The sequence below is a fragment of the Lactuca serriola genome, chromosome 8 (genome assembly GCF_051521515.1).
Source record: "Lactuca serriola cultivar US96UC23 chromosome 8, Lser_US96UC23_V15, whole genome shotgun sequence".
In the NCBI taxonomy this organism is placed as follows: domain Eukaryota; kingdom Viridiplantae; phylum Streptophyta; class Magnoliopsida; order Asterales; family Asteraceae; genus Lactuca; species Lactuca serriola.
This window is the reverse complement of record NC_136415.1, coordinates 147,658,311-147,672,494: the sequence shown is the minus strand read 5'-3', so window position 1 is coordinate 147,672,494 and position 14,184 is coordinate 147,658,311.

Below are 14,184 nucleotides of genomic sequence, written 5' to 3'. Positions count from 1 at the left end.
CTCTGATCTTATCAATCTTGTCCTTTAGATAAGGGATCGTATAGTCCCCTGTTCAGATATCATGCAGACATTTATATGGAACCAATTGTCTATCATTTGGTTTCTCGATCTCAAATTTATTTGACATAGAACTTAATCAAACACATCAATTCAGTTCTGACCGAGCCCGGCACATAAGTCAAATCAAATCATCGAACGGCCGAGATATCGCTTTTATCCTCTTAGGATAAAAGTAACAGATAAACTTCGACTTATATGTATTTACTTATTTACCAATCAATTATACACAACAATTTCCTTTGACCCGACTGACCAAGAAGTCGGTGGTCTTCCGTTGGGGGCCTGAGCAGCAGGCAACCTTTGAGACTCTGAGACAGCAGTTGTGCGAGACACCAATTTTGACTCTGCCCGAGGGAGTAGATGAATTTGTGGTGTATTGTGATGCGTCGATTACGGGCATGGGTGCAGTTCTGATGCAGAGGGGTCATGTGATAGCCTACGCGTCGAGGCAGCTGAAGCCTCATGAAGCTAACTATCCGACACACGATTTAGAGCTGGGGCAGTGGTGTTCACCCTTAATATTTGGTGGCATTACCTTTATGGGGTCCGATGTACCATTTACATGGATTATAAGAGTTTGAGGTACCTCATGGATCAGCCGGATCTGAACATGAGGCAGCGTCGGTGGTATATGTGGTGAAGGACTATGATTGTGAGATCCTTTACCACCAGGCAAGGCCAACACAGAGCTCAACCAGATTCACAACACTTTCCTTGTTTCTCAGTTTCAGAAGTGTTTAGTGGATGATTCAGCAGTGGTACCTCTTGAGGATATTCAGGTTGATAACAGCCTAAACTATATTGAGAGACCAGTGGCGATCCTAGATCGAAAGACGAAGGAACTGAGGAACAAGAGGTTTGAGTTAGTTAAGGTGCAGTGGCAGCACCGTAAGGGTTTAAAGTGGACATGGGAGCCTGAGAAGGAGATGAGGGAGCACTACATGAGTTGTTTTCAGACGCAGCAGATTTCGAGGACGAAGTCTAAGACAAGTGGGAGAGAATTGTAATGCCCCGTTCCTGGTATGCATCATTTCAATTAATATTCATTTTTTAAAAGCTAGTCGATGAAGTTGGTAGCCCTAACTTGTCGAGTAGATGCCAGATGGGACGCAAGATTTAAAGGTCTACTCGGCGAGTCGAAGCCTAGACTCGACGAGTAGGTTCGTCAGGAGGAAACCCTATTTTCAGGGTTTTGCACCCTATTTAAAACACTTAACTCCTTTTAGGCCTCCCTTAACAGCCTCCCTATCCTCCAAAAACCTTAATCCATTGTGAGCTTCATCCTTGAGATATTGTTGAGGTTTTGAGTGTGTTTTTGTGATATAGAAGAGAGTTGGAAGAGCTAGGAGCCATCAAGCTTGTGGAGAAGATCAAGATCCATGATTTCACCTTTCTTTGGCAACCTTCTGAGGTAAAAAGCTCTTAGCTTGATAACCCATAGCTTAGATCTCTTTTAGTGTTGATTTATGGGTCTTTTTGGTCCATTTGAAAAGGATAAGTTACTCTCCATGGATTGTATGCCAAGCAATCCCTTCTTCCTATGATATTTAGCTTCTAGAACCATAAAGGAGGTCTTGAACCTGTTTTTTTTTTCCAAGCAATGGTCATGTTCTTGGAAGTAGGTTACCATAACTTGAGTTTGGGTCCATTTGAGGTGTGCAAAGCCATAAAGTCACCAACTTTATAGAAATGGACCATGAAAATGATCTGGATCTGTATTTTGGGGCCTTAGAAGTATGAATTCAGCTATCTAGGTTAGATTTGCAAGGGACTCGACGAGTTTATAAAGGAACTCGGCGAGTCCGATCGAGGATCCCCGATGATGTTCATAAAACTCGACGAGTTGCTAAGGAACTCGACGAGTGGATCATCTTGTCCCTTTTTATGATTATGTTAGGACTCGACGAGTTAGTTCGCCCAGTCGCGATGATGGGTAGCCTGGGAACTCGACGAGTCATAGGGTGACTCGGCGAGCCGAATCGTGATTTTAGGGTTTCTGAGTTCTAGAACTCAGCGAGTCAATAGGCTGACTCGGCGAGTTAAGTCGACCGGGAAGGTTGACTTTGACCAGGGGTAAAATGGTCATTTTACCCTAAGAAGAATTATCATATTTTGATTAAGTGTTGTTATGGAACAGATAGTTGGAGAGTCACCGGAGCAACAGACAGGGATTCCTCTCTCGAGTTTTCAGCAGTCAGTCTTGCGAGGTGATTTTCCCTTTAGTAGGAACGAGTCTAAGGCACCAAGGCCGACATGTAGTATGATATGTTAGTAGCTGAGTGTGGGCGGGGCCCTTATCTCATAGTAGTCGAGTGTGGGCGGGGCCCGTATCTCACAGTTTAGTTTAATAATGGATATATGCCTGACTGATAGATTTAGTTATACCTGTTGCCTGTGTGATACTTGTATGTTTGTTTAGTAGCTGAGTGTGGGCGGGGCCCGTATCTCGAAGTAGCCGAGTGTGGGCAAGGCCCGTATCTCAGAGTCAACGAAGTGTGGGCGGGGCCCGTATCTACTAGTTTGCGGAGTGTGGACGGGGCCCGTATCTCTTAGTTGCATGTTATATGTGTATGGTATAGGGAGCTCTCTAAACTTCGTGCTTACAGTTTTTAGTTTTGGTTTCAGGTACTTCGACTAGCAAAGGGAAGGACTTGGGATGATCGTATGACACACACCACAGTCTTCAGCCTGGGAGTTTTACTCTGATATTTTGATATGATATATGATATGAGATTATGACATTTTGAGATACATGGTTTATGATTTTATAATTTGGCGATGATATTATGGTTTTAATAATATTTTAAAGACGAAAATTTTGATTTGTACTTTTGGGATGTTTCATACCAATATTATGATAACATATATTAAAGTGTTTATACGGTTATATGCACATTTATATGCACATTATATATATATATATATATATATATATATATATATATATATATATATATATATATATATATTAATGGTCCAGTGGGAGATTGTTAGATATTTATGGGACCATTCTATAAATGCACATGTATATTGGTATTATAATATTATGATACCAATATTATGATAACATATATTAAAGCGTTTATATGGTTATATGCACATTTATATATATTAATGGTCCAGTGGGAGATTGTTAGATATTTATGGGACCATTCTATAAATGCACATGTATATTGTTATCATTTAAATTCATAAATATTATGGTAAGTGTATAAGATTGTTGATGGACCGATATTCATACCATTTGTGGTTTGAGTTCCTGATTTGACTCAAGATCCTCAAGATCCCTTCCATCTCTCATATTAGAGTGTGTATGTGTGTGTGTATATATATATATATATATATATATATATATATATATATATATAGGTATAGAACATTCTAATTGACGTAGTTTTAAACAAAACAAATACAATTTTAATTTCTCTTAATTTTGTTTTAATAGAATACCATTGAACTGAGTTAAATTTTGGAATGAAAAAGATCTATTATATAGAATTTTATTGCAAAACATCATTGAATTTTATAGGGAAAGTATAAAATCGATACATTTTAACGAATATAACTCAAACGTTTTGTCCTTCAATTGAAAAACTATATTGAATAATTTATGAAAAGCTTGATTGAGTTATTGCATGTTCTTCTTTTATCTCTATTAGTTTTCATTCAGAATTTTATAGGGCTGATTAAATGGTCCTGACTTTTAATGTTTTAAGTTCTTAGACACAATGAAGAAAAAGAACATAAATTTGATTGGTTTAGTACGTCACATGATTAAGTAAGAATAGTAAACGAGATTTCATGATTAGTTTGGATATATGTGGATCAATCTATATAGTTTGGAGAGTTCTATGTATAAGTTTAAGTACATAACAACCACATATTCTCTAAGCTTATATATATATATATATATATATATATATATATATATATATATATGTGTGTGTGTGTGTATGTGTGTGTATGTGTGTGTGTGTGATGAGGAGCAGATCAAGACACACGAAATTACACAAAGAAATTTGTGAGACATTGCTCAGGGGTTTTAGATATAGTCTTGAGATCAACTGGAAAACTCATCCTAGTGTCCAAATCCGAAGATCATAATGAAACAAGTATGTAATTGTTCTTTCTTGTTTATGTTTTCTTTTAATCAGATTGAAGATAAATATCTACGGTTTATGCTTCCCTGTTTTTATGATTTGATTTGGTTATCAAAATAACCAACATGTAAAAGTAGCTTTTAGTTTTTAGGGTAAATTACACGGATCGTCCCTATGGTTTGGGGTAATTTGCATATTTGGTCCCTAACAAGTTTTTTTCACGCGAACCATCCCTATGGTTTGCATTTATTGCACGTGTGCTCCCTGGCCGATGTAGAAGACCATTATACCCTTATAATATTATTTTTACTTTTCTTTTTAATATATTTTATTTTTATAATAAAAAATAATGCAAATAGGCCCACCGTATCCCCTTATCTCTTCCCACTATTCTTTTCTTAAACATCCATCTTATCCCCATTATTAACACCTCCACTGAACACCACCGTAAACCACCCTTCTTTACCTTATACCACCACCATTCCCAGTAAGTTATGGGTTTTAGGCATAAGAACAATCCTATGTGCTCATACAAACCCTAATGCTTGGATCTAGGTTTCTCTATTGTACATGCTTTGAATCCAAGACTAATAAACTTAGATCTAACATATTATAAACTGAATTAGGGTTTAGAGAATTACCTTTGATTGTTATATAGCAATAACAATCAATTCCTTGCTTGGATTGGCTTCAAAAGCTTAGTGCCTCAAGTGTTGCACCTCTAATGGAGTCACAAACACCATATGCAACTTGGATGAAGAGGAGAAGAAGAGAGGCTGCCCAAAAACGGCTGGAAACCCTAGAGAATCAGTTGTCCACGTTTTTGGGGCCTAAGGGGTCCTTTATATACTTGTGTAGGCTGCTAGGGTTTCAGTCAAAACCCTAATGGACAGCTTAAACTCTAAGCAGCCCATGGAACCTTCTGGATAAGGCCATGGATGAAAATATGATGGGCTTCCATCATAATTTCGTTCACCCCTTATTCCTTTAGCATTCCTTAGCCCAATAACTCAATTATCCAATAATTGCAGTCCAGTCCCCTAAGTTTAATTAATGTCTTTTAGCCACAAAATTAATTCTTAATTAATTTTTGACTAATATTAATTAAACAATATGATTTCTCCTTTAATATATTATTCTCATAATATATTAATAAATCATATTTAAACCTCTCTCTCCTTAATTCATCCTACATATTGCTATGGTGAAGGCAACCCAAAAGGACCATGCTCATAATCGGGTCAAGTACATACCAAAATAGTTATGGACTTAGACACTAATCCAACAGTCTCCCACTTGGATAAGTCTAATAACTATTTTCCGTACGACTTCAAAACCTGATCAACAATCGTAGCTTTCAAAAGCCGCTGTCAACTCTGATCTTATCAGATAGCGTGTCCTCTAGATAAGGGATTATATATTCCTCCATTCTCAAGATATCGTATAGACATAAGACATGAATTTCAATCATTCTCTCTATACTATTTCCCGACTTCCGATTTATGACGACTGACAACAGACTACAATTGAACACATCAACTTAGTCTCGGCTTGGCCAAGCGCTTAGGTGTCATCACTAAATCATCGAGAGGCCCACATATATCGCTTTTATCCCACTTTGGATAAAAGGAATGGATAAACTTCGACTCAAATGCTCACTTGAATTTACTGATCGAATCACACACAACAATAAGTTTTATAACACCAAGTTACTAGTGCGTTTACTTATTATCAATGTGCAACCGACCAACAAATAACAACTCACATGTCTCGGTTTCAAGAATATACAATATTATCGTCTCACTAATCACTCGTGATAAATCTATGAAGTGATCCAAGTGAGCGTGGGTTTAATCCAATACTCTAATCTTATCAAAGCACTCATGAACTCTGCAGCAAACTTGTGCTATGTCTAAACACTTTAGACAATCTACAGACATATTCATGACAGTCTTTATTCATACCTACTCCCAACGTATGACCGACTGTGGATGTTTGAATAACCTAGTTATTCTGGAAGTCAAAAACATGCAAGCTGAAACAAGACAATAATACTTAATCCTATATGGCCCCAAACTTGTGAGAGTAAATAAAACACTTCTATTTATCCACCATATTGATCACTCATTGTTTATCATTTAATGTTTTGGATAATCAACTCATTACTTGAATTACAACAACAATTGTCCCATGCTCTAAGCATGCACACTTTGTTTCCTATGGTCCATGCTTTGTGAAATAGAACAATTGAAAACTTTTCCAATGATTCTCATTTCACAATTCCTCAATCCCCATTATTAGTGTAAGAACACAAGGTTCTTCCACTACTAGAATATGCTAGATTCTAACATTTTACGCAACGATCCTTTCGTAAAGTCATAGCACAAAAGTCACCAAGACTCGGCTAATGAAATTACAAAGTACTTTCTTAGAAATTGTTACAAGACAATTCCATAGACGTGAAGTCTCACATTCAAAGTACATTCCTTTGAACATCCTTCTTGCATAAAGTTTTCTAATCTAGACACAGAATCTCAATATCCAACTCCCAATATGGAAACATTTCCACATTTGCCATATGACAGCTCATTCTTAATAGAATCTTATCTATTCATAATAATGTCGATAAGGTCCATCCAATACCATACTTCCAACTACTCGCAAGCAACCAATCCTCAGCGAACTTTGGATCGTCCTTTGATAGTTGTTTAATAATTTTAGTTAAAATCCATTCTAGTCCTTTTTCCCTCTTAATGTGCTAGACATTTGAAAAATTTTTAGAATGGTAAATATTATAGCATTTGCAATCGATCCTATACCCGAAGCGTATGGGACACGATGCATAATGTCTTACATAAAGATATGATACTTTACCAATCTTTTGCCATAATATTTTATGTGTCATGTTCTCACAATTCGAACTATGAAGAGGGATGCCATAATCATAATCGAATTTTAACAACACACAATGTATCCTTTGACTGAAAATGTTAAAATTTCTCAATCTAAGCTTTAGATTTTGAAATGAAGTATAATATTCTCTCCCTTAATTATATTAAAACAACTTTTCAACCCATGCAACTTTGCAAATTGAATCTTTGTTTTTCTATAATTAATATTGCTAACTTGCAATACTCGCCATAATAATCATACAATCATAACACGTACGCTCCCACTATCATGATGATTATTATCATATAAGCATAACACTTATGCTCCCACTAGCTTTGACATGTATCCAGAAAACAAATGAACTCCCAGAAAACAATGCCTATTGAATTTCTGAGATTCATATTTCTAATACCAGATGCTTTGATAAGCTTTTATCTAAGCTTCTTAAACTTATACACATTTTCCTTAGATAACTCATATGTGTGTTTAAACAATTAAGAACTTATGTTACTAAGTTCCAAATGTTCAAACTAACTGCCAAATCTCACAATTCGAACTATGGAAAGGGATGCCGTAACCATAATCGAATTTGAGAATACAATTTTCACAATTGCTATTTTCTTAAGATCTCTCTTAGTGAAAGCATTTCCTCACAGTCATTTTCATGAAGGAGGGAATCTTATGACACTTAGATTTCACGGTGTATGAGTTCCTATCCATGTGAATTTGCCAAAACCAAAGTTTGTGACAAATTCAACCTCATATGGACTGAACTTTCTTAATCTTTATTTCTTGCCTTATGGTAACACGTGTGCCCACCATGTCTTCCAAGTAGTTTAGTAATTTGTCCTTACATATCAATGTACTTTCCATCGACTAAGGCTCTGGTATGCATTCAAATGAGAACTCATAGAACTCACATACACAATTAACTCAATTGGAATGGCATAGAAACAAAATAATGTCAACACGACAGGTTGTAAACCTCAAGTCGTGTGTTAGTGATGATCTATAAGGTTTATTCTTGATTTTTTCTTGAAACCTTTCAAGATCATTAAGACTCCCACTGACTCCTTGATATATAAGATTCTCCTGTCAAGAAACATTTCTTGACAAAGCAAATATTCAAGAGTTAGTGTAGCATTTATCAAGACAAACACTTCACAAACTGGTCCTAGTTGGTCTTTGTCTTATCCAAGACATCACAACTTACCAATTTCTAATGTGCATGAATAAGAAAACATTTCCAAATTCCACATTTGTTAAGTGTTATAAACCTACTTAAGACTTTTCACTCAAAGTCACAATCTTGACTCTAAGACTTGATATTGGAACGAAGTATGATTGACTTATTGATTTAACCATTTCTACAGTACTTGATTCCTCTTCTTAGACATGCAATTGCACTAAGACTCACTTAGAGGATCTATTGAGACATGGTTCTTAATCTTTAAGACTTATCACAAAACACAATAAAAGGTACTCTCCCTTCTTCTTAGAAAGGAGAAACTTTTATTTTTCTGCCTACTTGATTCTTCTTTATTCGTTCTACTATTCATTGAAACTCTTTCAATCAACTCAGAATTATACTCAATCTTATAAGTATAATCATATTTACTAAACTTTAGTAAATCATGACGAATATCTTTGTCACTCTTGTGGTGGACTTGATCAACGCACAACCTTGTGTACTTGATCTCCTTGTCCTTCAATTGACACTTTGTCAAAGAATTAGTCTAAGTTTCCCAAATGTGAAAGTTTTTCATTCATCATACAATACACATTGCATGATTCCAAGTTTCTGTCCAATTGAAACTTGGGCGATGAGAAACTCTCCCTATTTGGTAACCTTTTGACATTTCCACAAATAACATAATTAAGAATCAAATCCATTGTTGCTAATAATAGAAACATTCAAACATCAATTTTTCATACATGCCATCGCAAGGATAAATAAGATAAAATCAAAATTCATTTTTATTGCGGAAAAAATTTGTCCTTACAATGCAATTCAATTGAAAAACTATGTTATTACATATTTCTTAACAATCTATTCTAACTCCAAGTAGTAGCTCAAGAATCCATTCTTCAAGTAATGCGATCGAAATCCATTTCTTCACGATTAGATTCAGCTCACTTCTTCCCTTAAGCTTCCTCTCTTTTCTTCGATCCTATAAAACATCAAAATGCAATATTATCACATCATGTATTAAGAATCTAGAATAGGAACTTAAAAGAGTTAGATAATGGATTTTACCTGAAGCAGAGCCATACTTCTTGACTCTCCCATCTCTTAGATCTCTCAGGTAGTTAGGGCAATTTCGTCTCCAATGCCCCTTCTCTTGGCAATAAAAGCAAATGGACTCCTTTGGCACAGCACATCGGACAATCACAGACTTAGTTCTTTCTGGACTTCCAATGTTGCCAGTGTCCATTGAAGTTTGGGAGTTTGATTCACCAGACAAATTTGCTTGATTAGCACGCCAAATCATTGCTGATTCAGCAGCTATAAGCAAATAGGTGAGATCAATAAGGGTCACGTCGTGGTCCATCATATAGTACTCTCTAACGAAATCACTATATGATTCAGGAAGTGACTGAAGAACCTAGTCAACAGCCAACTCACTTGAAATCTCGACACCCAACATGTTTAACCTATCAATGTGTGTTTTCATCTCTAAGACGTGCGCACACACAGGTTTCCCATCTTCGTGTTTATTTGCCAAAAGGGCTTGAGTGAGCTTGAACTTTTCAAGCCTTTGAACTTGTGGGTCAGGGAGAACAATTAGAGGAGGTGGGGGAAGTGAAGCATGACTCTCATTTCCTTGATCGTATCTCGGAACGTCATCTTCATTTGGAAAACTTGTTCCATGGGATTTGGAAAGACCATTGTAAGATTCAGACATCTACAAAACAGGAGAAAATTCAAGTTATGTTGATTAGAATTCTTGATGTAACACCCAAATGAAACATCAAGCTAGGATCCAACACAATACTCTACAACCTAGAAGAGGGATGCCGTAATCTAGTTGCAGAATATTTGAAGGTAGGTAAATGACGATTTACCAATTTCCACCATGAAAAACGAAAAGGAAGATTAAGTTTTAAATGAATTGAAACTCCTAGATCTTTTGAGATTCATTGAACATTTCAATGGCATGTTTAATCTCGATTATGCCCTACTATTTGTGACTGGGATGCCGAGGATCACAAACAAGGTATGAATAACCATACGAATCACGTGGTGCACCCAATGCTACAATCACCTAATCAATGTGCCGGTTAGCCACACACGCTCCATTGATCTATGACAAACATCGAGTCACCCTTCGCTACCAATGTCATCCCCAAATTAGTGTGCCGGTTAACCACACACGCTCCACTAACGTTTGACAAGGGTACGAAGTGTAATTCCATGGGTTAGCATACAATTTCACATTTGCCTAAAGTAACTATGATTTGGGAATTTGAAAAAGCATTTAGTTACTTTGTACTTCATTATACTTATAATGGAAGGTTTCTGTCCTATCCTACCCGTTCGGCTAACGACCCTCCACTAGTCAAGAGTGCGGTGGGTAAGAGTGGATACCCATTCAATCGCCATTTTATAGGCAATTTCCTTAAACACCCCTTATAGACCAGCTTCGTGAATGAGGCCTACTAACGGTAAGACTGACTGGTTACTCATACATATATAATATTAGACTTTTAATGTTATATATAGTATAGGGTGTATTTTACACTTTTAAAATACTAGGTGGTTTAACTTAGTAAATTATACCTTTAATTTAATTAAATGTAAACCAGAAACTTTATGGGTTTATTAAATCACCTTTAATTATGCACTTTAATTAATTAACAAAACCATAAGGGTGTGATTTGAACTTTTTCAAATTACTAGGGTTTTAGAATTTAACATTTCAAAATTAAACTTTTAGTCAAATTTTAAATTCCAAAACTTGAGGGCAAGTTTTGAAACATTTCAAAACATTTGGGATCAAATAACAAATAATTCAAATTAAACAATTAATTTCATAATTATCTATATTTGACCTAATCTTATCTTAGTCACTAGATAATTACCAAATAATTTGAAATAATCCATATTTATCACATAAACAACCAATATTTAAAAGATTTGAAATTATCTATTGTTTTGGTAAGGATAATCATTAATTTAAGATAAAAATCGGATTTTAACTTCAAAAAACGAATTAAGCATCAAATCCAAGTCAAAACAGCAGCCAAAACCCGAAGATCCCTCTGTCTGACCCCTGGACTCGCCGAGTCAGACAGACTCGCCGAGTTCATCCACTGACTCGCCGAGTCAGGTCGGGCAGAGGCCAAAAAATTTCGGTTTTCATCAAATAAAGCAGTTAAGCATCACATACAACTGAAACCAATCAAGGCTCTGATACCACTTATGGGTTTTAGGCATAAGAACAATCCTATGTGCTCATACAAACCCTAATGCTTGGATCTAGGTTTCTCTATTGTACATGCTTTGAATCCAAGACTAATAAACTTAGATCTAACATATTATAAACTGAATTAGGGTTTAGAGAATTACCTTTGATTGTTATATAGCAATAACAATCAATTCCTTGCTTGGATTGGCTTCAAAAGCTTAGTGCCTCAAGTGTTGCACCTCTAATGGAGTCACAAACACCATATGCAACTTGGATGAAGAGGAGAAGAAGAGAGGCTGCCCAAAAACGGCTGGAAACCCTAGAGAATCAGTTGTCCACGTTTTTGGGGCCTAAGGGGTCCTTTATATACTTGTGTAGGCTGCTAGGGTTTCAGTCAAAACCCTAATGGACAGCTTAAACTCTAAGCAGCCCATGGAACCTTCTGGATAAGGCCATGGACGAAAATATGATGGGCTTCCATCATAATTTCGTTCACCCCTTATTCCTTTAGCATTCCTTAGCCCAATAACTCAATTATCCAATAATTGCAGTCCAGTCCCCTAAGTTTAATTAATGTCTTTTAGCCACAAAATTAATTCTTAATTAATTCTTGACTAATATTAATTAAACAATATGATTTCTCCTTTAATATATTATTCTCATAATATATATTAATAAATCATATTTAAACCTCTCTCTCCTTAATTCATCCTACATATTGCTATGGTGAAGGCAACCCAAAAGGACCATGCTCATAATCGGGTCAAGTACATACCAAAATAGTTATGGACTTAGACACTAATCCAACAGTAAGAACCCACCATCTTATTATCCAAAAACACCATCAACTTCACCTTTCTTCCTCTCAATAACCACCTCCGCCAACCACCCTCTACTACCACTAACCACCTAATACAAACCTTCTCAATCCCCATTCCCACCTTCCTAATCAATCTTCATCCACCTTAACATCACCTTTGTTTATTGATTCTAGCCAAAACAGAACCCACTCCACAACCATCATCAAAGACCCCACATCCCTACAACACCTTCCTTTCCACCATCTTTCACCCTGACATCATCATCAAACCTTTCATCTCGATCCTATGTTCTCGTGTTATTGTTGACATGGAGTTTCGACTCAGATATGAAAAGAAGAAAGGGGAAGGCGACTTGCTATCGATTCAAGAAGACACAAGGGTATCAATCGATTGCGATAAAAAAAGAGGGAAAACATGACCGATGATGGGAAATAGATGTTTGAAACTCAAATGTCAAGTTCCATGTGAGAGAAGAACATCAATGTTAATGAAAACCCATATGATAGAATTTACAAAGAAGATGATATCTGAAACAAAATCGAATTCAAAACTAAACCCACCACCTGATGAAATCGATTTCCAGAACTAAATTGATGAAGCTGAATTCAAACATTAAACTAAAAATTGGATCTCAAACTGAAATCAAATTCAAAATCGACTCTGAAACTCAACCTCAAACCTCAAAATTGATTTCCATAACTAAATCCACCACCATCATTGGACGCAGGTGGCGATGGTCGATAAAGGAACGTCGATGCATAAACCTTGAAGCTTGAAGGAACAGGAAACGCCGACGGGGGAAAAAATATGTGAGAGGTAATAAAGGAAGTAAGAGAAGATGTGTGGGAATGGTTTAGGTTTTCTTTAATATTTAGTTTATATAATAATAAATCAGAAAAATAAAAGAAAAATAATAAAATAAGGGTAATATAGTCATTTTAGGTCTATTAGGGACCCAACGTGCAACAAATATAAATCTTAGGGACCGTCCGAGTTAAAAAAAATATTAGGGACGAAACACATACATTGCTCCAAACCACAGGGACCATTCGTGTAATTTACCCTAGTTTTTAAATGTGCATTATTATAGATAAAACCAAAAGCTGCTTTTGAATTATAAGTTTTTTTTGTTTAAAATAAAAGCTAAAGGCTTTTATTTTCGAGCAAAATTTTTTTTGATTTTTTTCTTAAAAACTAAAAGATGTTAAAAGTTGGATTTTGAACACACCTATGACCTATGTGTATATCTATTTCAATGTCCAAAGTCAAACATTTTTGTAAATTTTCACACTTAGAACTAGGGATGTCAAAAAAACCCGAACCCGATTAACCCGACCCGACCCTAACCCGAATAAGGTAATTAGGGTCGGGTTCAATAGGGTTAGAATTCCAAATCGGGTTATTCGGGTTGACCCGAAACCCGATTTTGTTGTAAAAATCCTAATCGGGTTAACCCGACAAACCCGATTTGTAGTTAGGGTCGGGTTTAGGATTTTTACAAAAAAATCGGGTTTCGGGTCAACCCGAATAACCCGGTTAGGAATTCACAACCTTTACATATTTCACTGCTCTTTACTTGAACTATACAAAAAGACTACAAATCCTTTGAAAATGTAAATTTTTGTGACTTTAGAAGCATACGAGGGTCAAGTAACTCCCATTTGTGAAGTTGATGTCCAAAAAGATATAAAACCTCCGCATCTCAAAATTACTAGAGCGGCTGAGAAAGTAAAGATTTTATTTTGATAGTTATTTCTACTTTAAACTAACTATAAACATGAATAAACTACATGGTGTTGATCGCTAACTAGAGATTGAAAGTTCATCTATTTAATATTTATAATGGAAGAACTCTTTTAGCTATTGTGGTATGCATGTTTTCTCGTATGTTGTAATAACCAT